Genomic DNA, 17,673 nt, shown 5'->3' with positions numbered 1-17,673 from the left:
GCCATTTATATGCAAAAGCCTCTGTGCTCAGCTTGGGTGGGGTGGTAAATTGGGTGGGGCGGGGTTTCATGGAATCACCAAGTCAGAGCAAACAGCAATGGCTGACTGTCTGCCCTTCCCCAAAGAGGTCTTTGGGTCTCTGTGTCCTGCAGCACCATGCAGGAACAATGATCGCTGCAAGCACCTCTGAGAGAAAGCCGCCCTCATGTTCTGGCCCAATGCCAGACAGTCCAGTTTCTCCCTGTATGAGTCTGGGTCCCCAGAGTCTCGCCAGGAACTGGAGTTCAGAGCAGTTGGGAGCTTGTATCTCCCTCCTGGTTGAAAAATACAGCAGCGTACTCAGTTGCCAGCCCTTTTCTGTGCACGCCTCCGTACCTCCACACTTCACTTCTGCCCCTCCGTACCTCCTCCCAGTCTCAGTGCGCTTTTCTCTTTCCTTCTAGTTGTATACATTCCACTCAGCCAGCCTTCCCGTGGTTCTGGATGATGTCCGTTTTGTCTTTTAGTTGTAGTTTTGATGTGGTTGTGCGCGGCAGTAAGTTCAGGTGTTTACCTATGCCGCCATCTTGGTTCCCCCTCATTCTTCCACTTATTTATATATTCTATCTCTTTTCCAACGTCCTGTAGTTTTCCGTATACAGGTCTTTTACCTCCTTATTTAAGTTTATTCCTAAGTATTTTAATTTTTTATTGCAATGGTAAATGGGATTGCTTGTTTACTTTCTCTTTCTGAGAGTTCATTATTGTTGTATAAAAAAGCCACTGATTTTTGGGTGCTGATTTAGTATCCTGCTACATTGCCAAATTCATTTATTAAATCTAGTAGTTTTTTTGTGAAGTCTTTAGGGTTTTCTATGTACAATATCATGTCATAATGTAATGTGAATGAGAGTTTTACTTCTTCCTTCCAATTTGGATGCCTTTTATTTCTTCTTGTCTAATAGCTGTGGCTAGGACTTCCAGTACTATGTTGAATAAGAGTGGTGAAAGCAGACATCCCTGTTTTATTCCTGTTCTTGGGGAAAATGCTTTTAGTTTTTGCCCATTGAGTATGATGTTGGCAGTAGGTTTATCATGTTGAGATATGCTCCATTACCACTTTGCTGAGAGGTGTTTTTTATTTTTTATTTTTATTAATAATGGGTTTGGCTTTTGTGGAATGTTTTTCTGTGTTTTTTGATATGATCATGTGATTTTTGTCTTTCAATTTGTTTATGTAATATTTATTGATTTGCAAATATTGTATCAGACTTGTATCCCTGGAATAAATGCCAGTTGGTCATGGTTTTAATATATTGCTGGATCTGATTTGCTAATACTCTGTTGAGCATTTTAACATCTGTGTTCATCAGGGATACTGGCCTATAATTCTCTTTCTTTGTAGTATCTTTTTTTGTGTGTGTCTGTGCCTCATGCGGCACCAGGATGGGCAAGGCCGCCCACCCCCTGGGTTGCTAAGGGCTACTCTACCCCTCAGTTCTGGCTGCTGGGAGCAGAGGAGCTCTGGGTGGGCAAAGCCTGAGAGGACCTCTTTGTAGTGTCTTTATCTAGTTTTGGGATTAGGATAATGGTGGCCTCATAAAAAGAGCTTAGAAGTGTTCCTTACTCTTGGATTTTTTGGAAGAGTTTGAGTATAGGTGTTAGTTTGGTAAAACTCCCCTGTGAAACTGTCTGGACCCGGGCTTTTGTTTGCTGGGAGTTATTTTATTACTGCTTCTATTTCATCAGTTGTTATTGGACTATTCAGGTTTTCTGATTCTTCCTGATTCAGTTTGGGGAGATTGTATTTTTTATTTTTTTTTTAGGAATTTGTCCATTTCATCCACATTTCCAGCTTATTGGCATAGCTGTTCATAGTATTTCCTTTTAATACTTTGTATTTCTGTGGTGTCAGTGGTTACTTCTCCATCTTTGATTCTTTTTTAAATAAATCTTTATTGTTCAGATTATTACAGTTGTTCCTCGTTTTTCCCCCCATAGCTCACCTCCACCCAGTTCCTACCCCACCCTCTGCCCTTACCACCCCCACTGTCCTTATCCATAGGTGTATGATTTTTGTCCAGTCTCTTCCCGCACCCCACACCCCTTTCCCCCTGAGAATTGTCAGTCCACTCCCTTTCTATGCCCCTGATTCTATTATATTCACCAGTTTATTCTGTTCATCAGATTTTTTATTCACTTGATTTTTAGATTCACTTGTTGATAGATATGTATTTGTTGTTCATAATTTTTATCTTTACCTTTTCCTTCTTCTTCCTCTTCTTAAAGAATACCTTTCAGCATTTCATATAGTACTGGTTTGGCAGTGATGAACTCCTTTAGCTTTTTCTTGTCTGTGAAGCTCTTTATCTGACCTTCAATTCTGAATGATAGCTTTGCTGGGTAGAATAATCTTGGTTGTAGGTTCTTGCTATTCATCACTTAGAATATTTCTTGCCACTCCTGTCTGGCTTGCATAGTTTCTGTTGAGAAATTAGCTGACAATTATATGGATGCTCCCTTGTAGGTAACTAACTGTTTTTCTCTTGCTGCTTTTAATATTCTCTCTTTGCTTTTTGCTCTTGGCATTTTAATTATGATGTGTCTTGTTGTGTTCCTCTTTGGATTCGTTTTGTTCGGTGTTCTCTGTGCTTCCTGGACTTGTAAGTCTATTTCTTTTACCAGGTGGGGGAAGTTTTCTGGAATTATTTCTTCAACTAGGTTTTCAGTATCTTGCTCTCTCTCTTCTTCTGGCACCCCCATAATTCAGGCAGCCCCATAATTAAGATGTTGATGCACTTGAAGTTGTCCCAGAGGCTCCTTACACTATCTTCATATTTTTGGATTATTTTTTTCTTTTTGCTTTTCTGGTTGGGTGTTTTTTGCTTCTTTGTATTTCAAATCTTTGACTTGATTCTTGTGATCCTCTAGTCTGCTGTTGGATCTCTGTATACTATTTTTTATTTCAGTCAGTGTATGCTTAATTTCTAGTTGGTCCTTTTTCATATCCTTGAGGGTCTTGCTAAATTTATTGGCCTTTTCTAGAAAATCTTGAAAAACCTTATAACTGTGGTTTTGAACTCTATATCCAGTTGTTTGCTTCCCTCCATTTCTTTCATTTGTGACCTGTTTCCTTGTCTCTGCATTTTGGTTGCTTCCCTGAGTTGACAGAGTGGCTTTGTGTGCTAGGTGTCCTATAGGGCCCAGTGGCTCAGCCTCCCCAGTTACCTGAGGTGGACACTCTTGGTGCACCCCTTTGTGGGCTGTGTGCACAGTCTTATTGTAGTTAAGCCTTGATTGTTGTTGGTATCACTGGGAGGAATTGACCTCCAGGCCCATTGGCTGTGAGGATCAGCTGTGTCTACGCTGGGAGAACTTCTGTGCTGGAGACACCCTTATGAGACAAGACTTGCAAAAGCCTCTGTGTTCTGCTTGGATGGGGTGGAGTCTCAGGGTGGTGCAGACAGCAATGGCTTCCCATCAGCCCTGCCCTAAAAGGCCCCTGGGTCTCAGTGTCCTGCGGTAATCGCTGCTGCATGCACCTCAGAGAGAAAGCCTCCCTCGAGTTTCGCCTGCTGCCAGACAGTCCAATTTCTCCCAGAAATAGTCCCAGAGTCTCACCCGGAACTGGAGTTCAGAGCAGTCTAGAGCTTTTGTCTCCCTCCCGATTGAGAAAGCCAGCCACTACCCAGTTGCCAGCTCTCTCTGCGTGTGCCTCCATACATCTGCCTTCTGCAGCTCCTTGACTCTCGGTGTGCTTTTCTCCTTCCTTCTAGTTGTAGAATTTCCACTCAGCCAGCCTTCTTGTGGTTCTGGATGATGTCCGTTTTGTCTTTAAGTTGTAGTTTTGAAATTGTTGTGTGAGGCAGCAGTTCAGGTGTTTACCTATGCCGCCATCTTGGTTTCTCTCCATCTTTTCTCTGATTTTATTTATTTGGGTCCTCTCTCTTTATTTCTGGATTCATCAATTTTATTTATCTTTTCAAAGAACCAGCTCTTGGTTTCATTGATATTTTTGTACTGTTTTTTATTTTTTAGTCTCTATGTCATTTATTTCTGCTCTAATCTTTACTATTTCCGTCCTTCTATTTAGTCTGAGCTTTCCTTTAAAAAATTTTTTTTTATTGATTTTACATACATGAAGGGTGAGGTATGGAGAGTTAGAAACTTCAATGAGAGAGAAACATCAATAAAGAAATGGACAACACACAGAGGATTATTCAGCCATGAAAAAGAATAAACTCTTGCCATTTGTGATAACATGGATAGACCTAGAGGGGTATTATGCTAAGTGAAATAAGTCAGAAAAAGACAAATATTTTATCATTTAACTTATGTGTGGAGTCTAAAAAAATTAAACAAATGAACAAATAAACAAACCAACTCATAGATACAGAAAAACTGATAGTTTCCAGAGGGTTGGGTGGTGGGAGTATGGGCAAAAAGGTGAAGGGGATTAAGAGGTACACACTTATAACATATATTAGTCACACAGATGTTAAGTAAAGCATTGGGAATGCAGTCAATAATATCACAATAACTTTGTGCAGTGACAGATGGACAGTGATTTTTTTGTGATGATCACTTCGTAAGCTGTATAGACGTTATATACTTAAAACTAATAATATTGTATGTCAACTCTACTTTAATTAAAATTTACATTCCAGAATAAAAATTAGGTATGAGAAATAAAATTGTGGCATGTGAGTTTCCTGGATGAGTTAGTGATGTGGGCTGAGAATCACAAGAGATGTAGTAGAAAAGTCAGGGAAGAAAGATGTCACAGAAGTCCAGGAAAAAAGAATTTCAAATTAGTGATCAAAATCTCAAAATACAAGTGAAAGCCAAGTAATGTTTTACACTATTTATTTGTTTATTTTTAATTTTATTGTATTTATTATTTTTTAATTGTTTAAAGTATTACATAAGTAGTACATATATCTCCTTTTGTCCCCCGATTGACCTTCCCTCAGCCTCCCCTACCCCCTGTCGCATGCCCTCATCCCACCCCACAGTGTCTTGTGTCCATTGGTTGTGCAATTGTGTGCATACAAGTCCTTTGCTTGATCTCTTTCCCCCCCTCCCCAAAACTCCCAGCCTTCCCGCTGTAATTTGACATTCTGTTCGGTGCTTTACTGCCTCTGTATCCATCTTTTTGTTCATCGGGTTATAATGTTCTTTATTTTCCATAAATGAGTGAGATCATGTGGTATTTTTCTTTCATTGCCTGGCTTATTTCACTTAACATAATGCTCTCCAGGTCCATCCATGCTGCTGCAAATGTAAGAATTCCTTCTGTTTATAGCAGCATAGTATTCCATTGTGTAGATGTACCATAGTTTTCTAATCCACTCATCTGCTGATGGGCATTTAGGCTGTTTCCAAATATTAGCTATGTTGAATTGTGCTGCTATGAACATAGGGGTGCATATATCCTTTCTGATTGGTGTTTGTAGTTTCCTGGGATATAGTCCTAGAAATGGGATTACTGGGTCAAATGGGAGTTCCATTTTCAGTTTTTTGAGGAAACGCCATATATGTTCTCCACAGTGGCTGCACCAGTCTGCATTCCCACCAGCAGTGCACGAGGGTTCCTTTTTCTCCACATCCCCGCCAGCACTTGTCCTTTGTTGATTTGTTGATGATAGCCATTCTGACAGGTGTGAGATGGTACCGCATTGTAGTTTTGATTTGCATCTCTCAGATAATTAGTGACTTTGAGCATGTTTTCATGTGTCTCTTGGCCTTCCTTCTGTCTTCTTTTGAAAAGATTCTATTTAGGTCCGTTGCCCATTTTTTTATTGGATCATTTATCTTCCTTTTATTAACTTGTATAAGCTGTCTGTAGATGTTGGAGATTAAACCTTTATCAGTGATAACATTTGCAAATATGTTCTCCCATACAGTGGGGTTTCTTATTGTTTTGTTGATGGTTTCTTTTGCTGTAAAAAAGCTTTTTATTTTGATGTAGTCCCATTTGTTTATTTTCTCTTTAGTTTCCATTGCCCTGGGAGTGGTATCGGTGAAGAAATTGCTTCGGCATATGTCTGAGATTTTGCTGCCTGTGGATTCCTCTAGTATTTTTATGGTTTCCCGTCTTATGTTTAAGTCCTTTATCCATTTTGAGTTTATTTTTGTGTATGGTGTAAGTTGGTGGTCCAGTTTCATTTTTTTGCATGTATCTGTCCAATTTTCCCAACACCATTTATTGAAGAGACTGTCTTGACTCCATTGTATGTTCATGCCTCATTTGTCAAATATTAATTGAGCATAGTGGTTTGGTTCGATATCTGGGTTCTTTATTCTATTCCATTGATCTATATGTTTGTTCTTGTGCCAATACCAGGTTGTTTTGAGAACAGTGGCTTTGTAATATAGCTTGAAATCTGGTATTGAGATCCCACCTACTTTGTTCTTCTTTCTCAGGAGTACTGTGACTATTTGGGGTCTTTTTTTATTCCAGATGAATTTTTGGAGAGTTCTTTCTAGGTCTTTGAAATATGCCGTTGGTATTTTAATGGGGATTGCATTGAATTTATAGATTGCTTTGGGTGGTACGGACATTTTGATGATGTTGATTCTACCAATCCGTGAACATGGTATGTTCTTCCATCTGTTTATGTCTTCCTCTATCTCTTTTTCCAGTGTCTTGTAGTTTTCCACGTATAGGTCTTTTACCTCCTTAGTTAAGTTTATTCCTAGGTATCTTAATTTTTTTGGTGTGATGGTAAATGGGATTTCTTTTTTAGTTTCTCTTTCTGTAAGTTCACTAATGGAGTATAGAAATGCCATAGATTTCTTGGCCTTAATTTTGTATTCTGCTACATTGCTGGATTCATTTATTAAGTCTAATAATATTATGATGGAGTCTTTAAGGTTTTCTATGTACAGTATCATGTCATCTGAGAATAAGGACACATACTTCTTCTTTTCCAATTTGGATGCCTTTTATTTCTTCTTCATGTCTAATTGCAATGGCTAATACTTCCAGTACTATGTCAAACAGGAGTGGTGAGAGTGGACATCCCTGTCTTGTTCTTGTTCTTAGGGGAAATGGTTTTAGTTTTAGCCCATTGAGTATGATGTTGGCTGTGGGTTTATCATATATGGCTTTTATGATGTTGAGGTATGATCCTTCTATTCCCGTCTTGCTGAGAGTTTTTATCAAGAAAGGGTGTTTGACTTTGTGAAATGCTTTTTCTGCATCAATTGATATGACTGTGTGATTTTTATCTCTCAATTTGTTTATGTGATGTATCACGATTATTGATTTGCAGATATTGTACCATCCTTGCATTCCTGGGATAAATCCTACTTGGTCATGGTGTATGATCTTTCTGATGTACTGCTGTATCCGATTTGCTAGAATTTTGGCATCTATGTTCATGAGGAATATTGGCCTGTAATTCTCTTTCATTGTGTTGTCTTTATCTGGTTTTGGTATTCGGATGATGCTGGCTTCATAGAAGGAGCTTCAAAGTGTTCCTTCCTCTTGAATTTTTTGGAATAGTCTGAGGCAGATAGGTTTTAGTTCTTCCTTGAATGTTTGGTAAAACTTCCCTGTGAAGCCGTCTGGCCCCGGCTTTTGTTTGCTGGAAGCTTTTTGATGACTGCTTCAATTTCTTCCATAGTTATTGGCCTATTGAGATGTTTAGATTCTTCCTGATTGAGTTTTGGAAGGTTGTATTTTTCTAGGAATATGTCCATTTCCTCCAGGTTGTCCAGTTTGTTGGAATAGAGTTGTTCATAGTATTTTTTTAAACAATCCTTTGTATTTCTGTGGGTCTGTTGTTATTTCTTCTTTTTCATTTCTGATTTTATTTGGGTCCTCTCTCTTTGCTTCTTGGTGAGCCTGGCTAGAGATTCATCAATCTTGTTTATTCTTTCAAAGAACCAGCTCTTGGTTTTGTTGATCTTTTGTATTGTTTTTTTTTTTTTTTTTTTTGGTCTCTATTTCATTTATCTCCACTCTTATCTTTATTATTTTCTTCCTTCTGCTTACACTGGGCTTTTCTTGTTGCTCTCTAACTTTTTGAGTTGTAGGGTTAGGTGATTTATTATCATAGTTTCTTGTTTTTTGCAGTAGGCTTGTAGAGCTATGAACTTCCCTCTCAAGACTGCTTTTGCTGTGTCCCATAGATTTTGGATTGTTGTGTTTTCATTGTCATTTGTTGCCATGATATTTATTTCTTCCTTGATCTCTCTGGTAACCCAGTCATTGTTTAATAGCATGCTGTTTAGTCTCCATGTGTTTGATTTCTTTGGATTGTTTTTATTGTAGTTGATTTCCAGTTTTATGCCACTGTGATCTGAGAAGATGCTTGATATGATTTCTATCTTCTTAAATTTGAAGAGACTTTGCCTGTGACCCAATATATGGTCTATCTTTGAAAATGACCCATGTGCACTTGAGAAGAATGTATATTCTGTGGCTTTGGGGTGAAATGTTCTGAAGATGTCAATTAATTCCATCTGGTCTAGTGAGTCATTTAGTGCTGGGGTTCTTTTCCCAGCCTTACAAAGGGTTCAGTATTCTGGAGAAAGGGGCTGATGTGTAGATGATTAAAGAGTCCGGAGACGAAAGATAATTTTGAAAGGCATTGTGGGTCAGAGGAACTGAAGACTACTTCCTCGACTCAGGACCCTGTTTTTATTAACACAATTTGTCCTAAAGCAAGGTGGAGATAATAAACTTCAAAGGGTAAGGTTACAGAAGCATTATCAGTTTGGGGAATAGCCTACAGCTGTTCAGGTGCTTGGCCAACAGGAGGCAATAAAATGCCCTGAGTTATCTGGCAGCAGACAATCCTATTCAGGTTTGGGGGAAGTGCCATTTAGCCATTTCCAACAGGTAAACTACATATGTGACTCACCCTTGTTGAGCTGCCCAAGCTTCACCAACCTATTGGTGAAACTCTCATAATTATGACATGCTGGAATTGGTTCCCAGCAATTTAGGATTGATGTTTCTTTGCTGATTTTTTTTTTTTAGAGGATTTGTCCAATGATGATAGTGGGGTATTAAAGTCCCCTACTATGATTTTATTGCTGTCAATCTCTCCCTTGATATCCTCCAGTTTTGGTTTTTTTTTACATATTTGGGTGCTCCTGTATTGGGTGCGTATATGTTTTCCAGAGTTATTTCTTCTTGTTGGATTGTTCCCTTTAGTATTATGAAGTGGCCTTCGTTATCTCTTTTTATGTCCTTCACTTTGAGATCTAATTTGTCAGATATAAGTATTGCTACCCCAGCTTTTTTTTCATTTCCATTCACCTGAAAAACCTTTTTCCATCCCGTCACTCTCAGTCTGTGTGCGTCTTTTCTTCTGTGGTGGATTTCTTGGAGACAGCAGATATATGGGTCTTGTTTTCTTATCCAATCCGTTACCCTATGTCTTTTGATTGGGGCATTTAATCCATTTACATTTAAAGTTATTATTGATAGGTACTTGTTTGTCGCCATTTTTATTCTTTACCCCTGTTTTCCTTCTTTGCTTCCTATTTCTTTTTTTTACAGCAGACCCTTTAGCATTTCTTTTTTTTTTCTGTTCATCAGATTTTTTATTCACTTGATTTTTATTTATTTTTAAAATTTCTTTATTGATTAAGGTGTCACATATTTGTCCTCATCCCCCCATTCCCATCCCACACCCCTCCCCATGGATGCCCCCACCCCCCTGTTGTCCTTAACCATTGGTTAGGCTCGTATGCATGCACACAAGTCCTTTGGTTGATCTCTCCCCCTACCCCCAACCTCCCCTATCCTCCCTCTGAGGCCCGATAGTCCGATCGATGCCTCCTTGTTTCTGGGTCTGTTCTTGTTCATCAGTTTATGTTGTTCATCATTTCCCCTAGATGAGTGAGATCATGTGTTACTAGAAATATACTTATAAGAACCGAATGTGAGATGAGCAATAATAGTTATGCTGACAGGCAAATGAATCAGTCTGTAGTGAGTTTCTTTCTGGACCAACAGTTCTTTTGAGACCCAATTTCAATGTCCACCAGTTCCTTATGTGTACATGTCGGCACTGACTTTTCAGTTCTGGGTGGTGGACAAATGGTGGTAATGCAGGTCCGACTCCCTCTGGTTTGGTCTTGCCTGGACCCAGGGTCGCGGCCTCACCTGGACTCAGGGGCATGCGGCCTCACCCGGACCCAGGACCCAGCATCACCCGGGCCCCAGGGCACGTGGCCTCACCCGGACCCAGGGGTGCATGGCCTCACCCGGACCCAGGTGCGCGCCCTTTAGCATTTCTTGCATTGCTGGTTTGGTGGTGATAAATTCCCTTAGTCCTTTTTTGTCTGTGAAGTTCCTGATTTCACCTTCAATTTTGATTGATAGCCTTGCTGGATACAGTATTTTTGGATTCAGACCCTTCCTTTGCAGGACTTTGTATATTTTATTCCATTCTCTTCTGGCCTGATGAGTTTCTGTTGAGAAATCAGTCACTAGTCTGATGGGGGATCCTTTGTAGGTAACTTTCTGTCTCTCTCAGGCCGCTTTTAAGATTCATACTTTGTCGTTGGTATTTGCCAATTTAATTATATTGTGCCTTGGCGTCGGTCTTTGGGGTTCATTTTGCTTGGGACTCAGTGAGCTTCTTGGATTTGTGTGGGGTTTTTTATTCCCTATATCAGGGAAGTTTTGTGTCATTATTTCTTCAAACAGGTTTTCTATTCCTTGCTCAGTTTCCTTTCCTTCTGGCACCCCGATTATGCGGATGTTTTGTTTCGTGTTGTCTCAAAGTTCCCTTGGGCTCTCCTCCTGCTTTTTAATTTTTTTTTCCTAGAAGCTGCTCTACTTGGGTATTTTTTCCTAGCTTGTCTTCTAGCTCACTGATGCGGTCCTCTGCTTCTTCTAGTCTACTCTTGATGCTTTTTATTGAGTTCTTTACAGCAGCGATGTCATTTTTCATTTCTTCTTGGTTCTTCTTCATTTCCTCTTGGTTCTTACACATATTGTCGAATTTGTCTTCCATTCTTTTCATCCACCTTATGACCATTTCTCTGAATTCTTTCTCTGACAGTTTGCTTGCCTCCATTTAGTTTACTTCCTTTTCTGGTGTTGCCGGCTTTTCTTTCATATGCAGGCTGTTTCTTTGTCTCCCCAGGATCTCTCTTCTCTGGGTGTCTGGTTATGTATTTCTCCCTCTCCTTTCCGTGAGGAGTGTAGAACTCCTCTAAATCCGTGTGCTTGTGCCACTTGGGGACCAGTGTTCTCGGGTTTGCAGCATTTAGTGGGTGCCATAGTTGTAGATTCCCTGGGCTTTTCAAGCTTCCGATAACATCCACTTTCCCCTTCAAGATGGCATGGTCTCCGCGTCCAAGCCGGCCGCTCCAGGAGGGAACCCAGCAGCAGTGGGTGCTGCCCATTCAGGGGAGCCCCGTACGGCAGTCCCCCACAGTCTCCTGGAATATAGCTGTCCCTCAACTCACCAACAAACACTCCCCGTGTGACCACACACTCTCCCTTTTTTTCCTCACTCACGCACTATCTTGCAGTCTTCCTTCCCATCGGCAGCCATCTTCTTTCTCATGTTTTACACTCTTATTGAGAAATGGCCCTTGATTGGCAACATGTCTGTTATTGTTGGCCTGAGTGAGTGCCTTCATGAAGACTGGATGGGAAGTGGACACAAATTTGAAATTGTTCAGGCAACCTGACTGAGAAAAAGCAGGATTGTGTTTTTAATTTATTTGAATATAAGGGATATTTGCCTATTTGTGTGCTGAGAAAAAAGAAGCCATTCACAAAGGAAGTGTTTTGAGAGGAAATGGACACGAGCTCAGATATAGCTGAGAATCCAGCTTCATTCCATGTCTGAGTGCAATGTCTAAGAGCAAGATGTCTGGTGCAGAGTGGGAAATGGCTGATGGCCCAGTGAGGTACAGGGCAGAATTAACTAGATGAGCTTTGTCAACGTAAGACATATTCAACCCCGTTTTGTGAGTTTATTTGAGTCAAACTGTCAAGAATTGCCAGGAAGCAAAATCTCAATGGATTGAGATAATGCTATGGAGAATGGCAGTTTTGCACCTTATTTTATGCATTACAATTAAAAGAGGAGATATATGTTGGTTACATGAAACCCCTTGGTAATAGATTAGGGAGTCAGGAGAGAGCAAAGCAGGGAAATCTGTGGGATTGGATTAAAAGTAAAATGATGGACACATACTTCCTTTATTTAGATAGGTACAGGATAGTTAACAATTAACTCAATAACATGAGGGGATTTGTGGTCTCTCCAGAGCAGTGCTTGTGCTTTGAGGGGTTTAGAAAAAGGTAAATTACTTTCACATTACAACAATATGTTATCGTAGACAACATAGACAGGCTCAGTTAAGGTAAAGATTGACTTTTGTCAAGAAAGATATAAGCCTAGGACATGACTGCCACCATAAACTGCTTTTAGTTTAAAAAGTTTTTGTTTTTTTAAATATATTTTATTGATTTTTTACAGAGAGGAAGAGAGAGGGATAGAGAGTTAGAAACATCGATGAGAGAGAAACATTGATCAGCTGCCTCCTGCACACCCCCCACTGGGGATGTGCCCGCAACCAAGGTACATGCCCTTGACCGGAATCGAACCTGGGACCCCTCAGTCTGCAGGCCGACGCTCTATCCACTGAGCCAAACCGGTTTCGGCAAAAAAGTTTTAATTTCATTTTTTGTGGTTACTTTAGGTCTCTGAGCTAGTCAATTTAGCATGTGGCCTCTTTTCATCCACAGCTTGATTCCATATTTCCTGAGTACCAATTCTAACTCAGCCTAGCTGTGTAACCATGAACAAGTCATTTAACCTTTCTATATCCGTTTACTTATATGTCAAATGAAGAAAATACTGATACCTATATCAGTGATTGGGATGAAGATTAAAGAAGTTAATGTCCAAGAAAGTGCTTATAACAGTGCCTGAAAGAGCAAGCACATAAAAATGTCAGTTTTCATTCCCCTGGATGTATCTCCACAAATATCTTCATTCAAATTTCTGACTTACATAGTTTTCACTGAATTTTCATGTTTGAATACCTTATCATAATAGACTAGAGACCTGGAGCACGAAATGTGTGCAGGGGGCAGATCCCTCAGCCCAACCTGCACCCACTCCCAATCTGGGACCCCTCAGGGGATGTTTGACTGCCAGTTTAGGCCCGATCCCGAGATTGGACTAAACTGGCAGTCAGACATCCCTCTTGCAACCTGGGACTGCTGGCTCCTAACTGCTCACCTGCCTGCCTGCCCGATCACCCCTAACCACTCGCTTTGCCTGATCTCCCCTAACTACTTGCCTGCCTGATTGCCCCTAATCCTTCTGCCTGCCTGCCTGATTGCCCCTAACCATTTCTGCCCCAGCCCCCACCATGGCAGCTTCATCTGGAAGGACGCCCAGAATGACATCCGGGAGGTCTTTGGCTGTCTGGTCATATTAGCATATTACACTTTTATTATTATAGATTACACAGATACCCCCATTATGTCCCTTCTCATGATCAGCAGCACACCAACACAGCACAGACATGCCCCATTTCCCAGCCCCTGTCTGCCTGCCAACTGGTCTGTCTCCTCTCACAAACACAATTTTTGAGTTGATTCTAAAACATCCCTTTGTAATTTTCTATATAGTGAGTCATAAAGAATTTATTAACAATAAAGAAAAAGTACAGCTAAATATCGGACAGCCTGAGGAAATGAAAATTAAAATAAATTCTTATTTTGGGAAGGGACTGGGGGCATATATAATGTTTCAGCTAAATAATATCTGAAAATATATGACTATTAAAATGTGATAAAGCTGGGTGGTGGTTATACTGTGTTCATTATTTTATTCTGTACATTTTTGTTTGAAATATCTGAACTAATTAAGGATAAAAGTACTTACTGTGGTAGGGAAGACATAACATGATTGTGGTTAGAGTACAATGATTGCTGTGAAAGTAGGCAAGGTTCATGGGCATTTTTATTTTACTTTTATTTTTTTAAGGTTTAAACATTTTTTAAATCTTTATTGTTCAGATTATTACAGATGTCCCTCTTTTTCCCCCCATAGCTCCCTTCCACCCAGTTCCCACCCCACCCCAGGCCCTCAGCACCCCACTGTCCATGTCCATAGGTACTGCATATACACATATAAGATCTTTGTCCAATCTCTTCCCACACTCGCCATACCCCCTTCCCCCGAGAATTGTCCGCTTCATTTCCATGACCCTGATTCTCTTACATTCACCAGTTTATCCTGTTCATCAGATTTTTTATTCATTTGATTTTTAGATTCACTTGTTGCTAGATATGTATTTGTTGTTCATAATTTTTTATCTTTACCTTTTTCTTCTTCCTCTTCTTAAAGAATACCTTTCAGCATTTCATATAATACTGGTTTGGTGGTGATGAACTCCTTTAGCTTTTTCTTGTCTGTGAAGCTCTTTATCTGACCTTCTAATCTAAATGATAGCTTTGCTGGGTAACCTTGGTTTTAGGTTCTTGCTATTCATCACTTTGAATATTTCTTGCCATTCCCTTCTGGCCTGCATAGTTTCTGTTGAGAAATCAGCTGACAGTTGTATGGGTACTCCCTTGTAGGTAACTAACTGTTTTTCTCTTGCTGCTTTTAAGATTCCCTTTTGTCTTTTGCCCTTGGCATTTTAAATATGAAGTGTCTTGGTGTAGTCCTCTTTGGATTCCTCTTGTTTGGGGTTCTTTGCACTGCCTTGACTTTCACCAGGTAAGGGAAGTTTTCTGGCATTATTTCTTCAAATAGGTTTTCAATATCTTGCTCACTCTCTTCTTCGGACACCCCCATAATTCGGATGTTGGTACACCTGAAGTTGTCCCAGAGGCTCCTTACACTATCTTCATATTTTTGGATTCTTTTTCCTTTTTTGCTCTTCCAGTTAGGTATTTATTGCTTCCTCGTATTTCAAATCTTTGACTTGTTTCTTAGGATTCTCTAGTCTACTGTTGAATCTCTGTATATTCTTTATTTCAGTCAGTGTGTGCTTAATTTCTGACTGGTCCTTTTCCATTTTTTTTTTTTTTTTGGCATTCTCACTAAGATCCTTGAAGGTTTAAGTTCCTTGGAGGTTTCTAGAAGATTCTTGAATCACCTTATAACTGTGGTTTTGAACTCTATATCCAGTATTTTGCTTTCTTCCATTTCTTTCATTTGTGACATGTTTGTCTCCGCATTTTGGCTGCTTTCCTGTGTTAGTTTCTATGTACTGGGTAGCTGCTAAGTCTCCTTGAGTTGATAGACTGGCCTTGTGTGGTAGGTGTCCTATAGGGCCCAGTGGCTCAGCCTCCCCAGTCACCTGAGGTGGACACTCTTGGTGTACCCCTTTGTGTGCACAGTCTTCTTGTAGTTGAGTCTTGATTGCTATTGGTATCACTGGGAGGAATTGACCTCCAGGCCAATTGGCTGTGAGGATCAGCTGTGTCTACAATGAAAGAGCTGCTGTGCAGGAGAAACCCTTATGGGGCAGGACTTGCTTCAGTGGGACTTTTGTGCTGAGTCTGCCCCTTGAGTGTGTCACTTATGGATGTGAAGAGTTGTATTCTGGTATGGTCTCACACTGACCACAGGCTACATAGGCTACATTTGCTCTTGGATCTCCAAGGAAATGCAAAGTCAGCCACTGCCTGGGGCCACCCAGCAGGAGCTACAGAGGGATCTGCAGATTCCTCCTCTTTGTATCATGTTTGAAATTATCCAGATGAGGCCCAACTGTGAAGCAAGGCAGGCTGCTGCTGGTGCCAGCCTTGGGCCTTCTTTTGATAGCTTTGAGGCTCCCTGACCTAGCTTCAGCTTGTTTGACAAGTTTTAGGCTGAGAAAGGACAGGCCATTCATACGCAAAAGCTGCTGTGCACAGCTTGGGTGGGGCAGGGTCTCAGGGAATCTCCTGGGCGGAGCAAACAGCAATAGCTGCCAGTCAGCCCTGCACCAGGGAGGTCCCAGCACAGGAACAATGACCATTGCGAGCACCTCTGTCTGAAAGAAAGCTGCCCCCATGTTCCTGCCCCGATGCCAGACAGTTCAGTTTCTTCCTGTATGTATCTGGGTCCCTGAGAGTCTTGCCCAGCACTGGAGTTCAGAGCAAGCGGGAGCTTGTATCTCCCTCCGATTAAAAAGCGGCACACCCTGTTTCGTGCCTCCACACCTTCTACCAGTCTCAATGTGCTTTCTTCTTTACCTCTCTAGTTGTAGTGCTTCCACTCAGCTAACTTTCCCATGGTTCTGGTTAATAGTTCTGTATTTTAGTTGTAATTTTGATGTGGTTGTGGGAGGCAGCAAGTACAGGTGTTTACCTATGCTGCCATTTTCAAGCTGAACCTTTATTAACCCTTTGCACTCGCTTGCTTTTCTCTCGATTCCTTTATTCTACTCGGAATTTAATTTTTTAAATACCCCAGATTTTACAAAGCACAGCAGAAGAATAAAAAACTGGAGTTTCTTTTCATACAAACTTATTTATTTGGATTTTTTTATATTTCAAATTATTGATACATTCAATACAATTCGACATACGAGCTGCTACCGACGCTAACCGTGTCGAGTCACACTCGACATCCGAGTGCAAAAGGTTAAGATTTTAAATTTGATTTTTAGAGAGGGAGAGGGAGAGGGAGAGAAACACTGATCAGTTGCCTCTTGCATGCCCTCTACTGGGGATACAGCCAGCAAACTGGGCATGTGCCCTGTGGGGTACTGAACCAGCAACCTTTTTGTGCAAGGGATGTTGCCCAAACTGAGCCACACCAGCAGGGTGATAGTTTCATTTTAAAGGTCTCATTGAAAAATGCACGAACATACACACACCACACACAAGTTTTAGGCTGAGAAAGGACAGGCCATTCATACACAAAAGCTGCTGTGCACAGCTTGGGTGGGGTTGTAAATTGGGGTTAAAAATCCTTTAAAAAGGATTTTTAAAAACAACTGTCAGGACTGAAGGGTGTCCCCCCAAAATACACACACACACACACACACACACACACACATACACACACACATATATACACACACACATATACACACACACACACTTTATGTATGTATTTTAATAAACATCACCTTTATAATTATTCAAAGTGTATGTATACATTTTTGGGGACTATATATATCTAGAAAACATTTCACTAAAACTAGTTAATATGGATTTATGTTGTACATATATTAAAAGGACAGTAATTTTCAAACTTTCAGAGTTTATTTATTTACAAAGAAAAATATACAGAATGATTCTAATAAACAAAGCACCCGATTCCTACTTAAAATATATATATATATATATATATATATATATATATATATATATATATATATATATTTTAAATGATTTCAGAGAGGGAGAGGGAGAGACAGAAACATCAATGATAAGAATCACTGACTGAGCCTGCAATCTGGGCATGTGCCCTGACCAGGAATTGAACTGTGACCTCCTGGTTCGTAAGTCAACACTCAACCACTGAACCACACTGGCTGGGTCCAATTCCTACTTTTGTAGTGGGGGAAAAAAGGAAAATGTATGTGATACACAATTGTCATGGCCTGTATTGATTAATTTTGCAAATTAAATTGACAAAACTATAAAAATCTAAATTTTAGAGTGCTAATGTTGTCAACAGACATGTATGTCTACATTTATATAAATTTAGTCTATAACCATATAATTTCTTTTGACCCTTTCCTAGTACA

Source organism: Cnephaeus nilssonii (genome assembly GCF_951640355.1).
Source record: "Cnephaeus nilssonii genome assembly, chromosome: 1".
In the NCBI taxonomy this organism is placed as follows: Eukaryota; Metazoa; Chordata; class Mammalia; order Chiroptera; family Vespertilionidae; genus Cnephaeus; species Cnephaeus nilssonii.
This window is presented reverse-complemented; position numbering follows the sequence as displayed.